The sequence below is a fragment of the Gavialis gangeticus genome, unplaced genomic scaffold (genome assembly GCF_001723915.1).
Source record: "Gavialis gangeticus isolate Ggan-Ray unplaced genomic scaffold, GavGan_comp1, whole genome shotgun sequence".
NCBI lineage: Eukaryota > Metazoa > Chordata > Crocodylia > Gavialidae > Gavialis > Gavialis gangeticus.
In genome coordinates, this window is record NW_017729022.1 from 180,984,366 (window position 1) to 180,987,960 (window position 3,595).

Genomic DNA, 3,595 nt, shown 5'->3' on the forward strand with positions numbered 1-3,595 from the left:
CCTTAAGCCATAACATAATTTTTTAATGTGCTCTCTCTCCCATCTTTCAAAGGTATATTCCATTGTAATGGGCATTTCAGAGGTGAGGGCATTTTAATGGGCATTTGGCAGGTGAGGAAGGCAGTCTTAGTAGATGACAGTGAGGAAGGGATAATATGTGAGTAGCAGGAAGGCCAAACAAGAGAGAGTTCCAGTGACCAAGGCAAGCTGCGGCCGTGGTTTGGACAAAGGCCTAAAATACTAAGTAGGGCAAAACACCCTTTCTTCTTTCCCTGGCTTGGCGAGACTGAGCTCCTCACTTTTCTTCCCTGCCCCTCAAGAGTCTGGTGTAGCAAGAGCTCCATCTCCTGTTAGGCTCCATTTCTCCTCTCGTGGTTTCATATGGAGCAGCAGCTCCTAACCCCAGATAAATTCCTAGGATGTGTCAGAAACTCTGGCTGGGTTTTGCTTGTCTGCAGCTTGAGGTGCCGTTTCCCCAAACCCCTGCACTTATCTTCTTGAAACTTTGAAGACTTTGTGGCCTCAGCAGGGGCCACCACACCTGCAGTTTTCACCCCCCTGTGGTATAACACACACACTTGACATGAGTTTTGCTTTCAAGAATTTGTGGTGCAGTTCCCCCCAAACCCCTGCACCGATCTTCTTGAAACTTGGCAGGGTTCATGTTCTCAGCAGAGGCTACCACCCCTGCAAGGTTCTTCCAAATCAGACAAAAAACAACAAAGGTATATATATTTCAATGATTCCCAATTATACCCTATGGCCGGATCTCTGAAGCAGCTCCAAAGCTTTTCCAAAGTGGTTCGGAAGCTCCAAACTGCTTCAGAAAGCCTAAAAAAGCTAGCACTTTGATCCAGACATGCTGCTTTGGCATCTGAAGTGTCCGAATCTTCTCCGGATCCAAAGCATGATCCAAGCCCTCACACAACCCTAAAAGAAGGGCACTTGAGATCAGGAATGGCAAAGCCAGCTGGCTGGCATTCTTGGATTTCTTACAGACATCAATAAGCAAACACCCTTGTAAAACAGGAAGAAATGGAGGCACTTAAGCAGTTTCACAGTTTTATACATCTGAGACTGTTTCTTCTGTTTACATTAATATTCTCTGGGATTAAGACTACACCTATCTCTGCAGCGTACCACAATGGGGTACCCCATTATAAGCAGGTGATTTAAACACTGTTATGAAACAGATACACAAACTATGGACACATGGAAAGAAAACAGAGCCAGAGATGTTCCCAAGAGCTTATGGAATTGAGTGATGGGCAAGATGGTGCCTACAACAATGGAAAGAGATAAAAGTGGAGAGAACTTGGAAGGTAAAATAAATGGCTTGATTTTGGCCATATTTTACTTGAGTTAGTGGAGGTCTATCAAGAAAGGTCTCCTGCAGAGATGGTCAGACGTATGGAACAGAACTAATGTTACTGGCCAAGAATTGGAAGGTAGATTTTTGAGTCACCTCCAAAGAGGTGGTGGTTGAATCTGGTAACCTTTACATCCCCCAAGGATAAGGTACAGAGAGCTCTAAGGACAATGAGAAAATAATTTCCACATGAGATCTTGAAGAAGCATAGGAGAAGGAGATCTATGGTCAAAAAGGGGATAGTCCTATTTAGCACCTGAATCTATGAGAGGCTGTATATCATGTTCACTATGTATCACCATACTTTCACAGCTGGAATCTCTTTCTTTACTTCAGGAATGAAAAATTCCCAGAAAAAGACCCATTACATTGATTTTTTTAATTTAAAAAATACACCATGGCACTGCTTGTGTTCATACTTGATGATATTGGAGCTGTTACTCTGAACTGACCATTCTTTGTTTTTCAGCCCTGAAACTTAATAGACACCCTCCTTTTATTCTGATTAGGCTTGTTGATGAATGAATTCAGAGAGCTCTGTGCTCAATAAAACCAAACAGAAAGAGATCACAATATGACAACCAGACAATCTGGTAACTGAAGTATTCAATTACACTGTTAGACAATATTGCTATCCAATAAAATGCATACATTTTAAATACAGAACTTAATCTTTTTACTATTATTATTCTGTAAAACCAACAAGTTGTACAGTGCAAAGGAACATTTTAGTAGGAGCATTTTAAACCAAAAATATAGCCGTACCTTGTCTAATATGCCAAGGAGTAAATTTTTTGACAAAACAAGTAAGAAATAAGCCAGTGTTCTATTTTTTATTGTTATTATTATGTTGATCCAAGAGACCACTGTAAACCCTCAATATTTCCTGTTAGTCTCCAAGCACCCTTTTCATCAAACTTTTAATTGTAAATGCTAAACAGATGAAGGGGGCATGGTGCAATCTATGGACCATTTACTAGCCGGTTGCAGACCACCAGAGATCCATACACCATAACACCATAGTTAGGGAACTGCTGCCTTACTGCTACTTCATATACAGAGGACTAAGTGCAGCTTAATTTGTGAGCAACTGGGGCAACTGGATACTCTTATTTTAAGGACAAGATGTGGTTTAGCAGGGTTATTGCTCCATTAATATTAAAACTGACTTTTGTCCAAGATTTGTAAGAATTATTCTGTTGTGACCTACTCAATGATCCCCACCCCAAGTCCTGCCACTTCTTATAGAAGTTCATCCAAACCAATGGTTGTTCTCAGAGCTGATTTAGATATGCAACCTCCTTTCTGAGATGCAGTTACGAGCACTGCACGCAACAGTCCAGGTTGGGTTGCCCAGTTATTGCTTATTATTATTTTCCAAACATGCCTTCTACATGGTTGTGACCACTATACTTTATTCTTGAGGCTTCCAGCACTCCAGTGGGGCGAGCTGCACATGGAGACACAGAGCCAGCCCAACCTGGCACTACACTTTAGATACTGACATCTAACAGTATCTAAGATTGTCCAAAGCTCAGTAAAAGTATATTGGTATTCCCATACTGGGCGCATCTACACATGCTCCCGCAGCGCCATTGTTACTACACCGCATTTTGTACTTCCTTTTGGAAGTTGTAAGTGACAGTGCAGTAATAGCCTGTACACTAACAGGGAGTCACAAAGGATGGGGTTGCTCTCTGCCCCCCAGCCCCAGTGCTTTGCAGCTCCCTGCTCCCCACAGGAGCTGGGAGCTGAGCTGTACCGAGATTGGAGAGCTCACTACTTCCCTGCTGATCCAGGAGCTTGCCAGCAAATGTCCCACTTATGGGGTAGCTGCCAGCAAGTCCCCTGCTAGGCAGGGCATCCCTGCCCAGAAGGGTGCTGGCTAAGACCCGTCCCGGTCCTGGGGCTGCTGCCAGCAGGGCCCTGGCTAGGCAAGAAATCCCTGCCTAGCCAGGGGCTCACTGGCAGTTGCCTCAGGAGGACAGCTCCTGGCAAGCCCCTCTGGATATGAGGCTCACTGGCAGCTGTGTATCTCTATGTGCTGGGAGAGCTCTGTTGGCTGCAGTGGCAGCTGTCTCAGCCCCATGCACATCAGGACCTCTCCTGATGTGCACAGGGACAGGAGACAGCTGCTGCTGCTGCTGGTAGAGCTCTTTTGGCCCTGTGTGCATCATAACCAGCCCCTGTGCTGCCTGCCAGTCCTGCCCCCCCCCCCCCACTAGC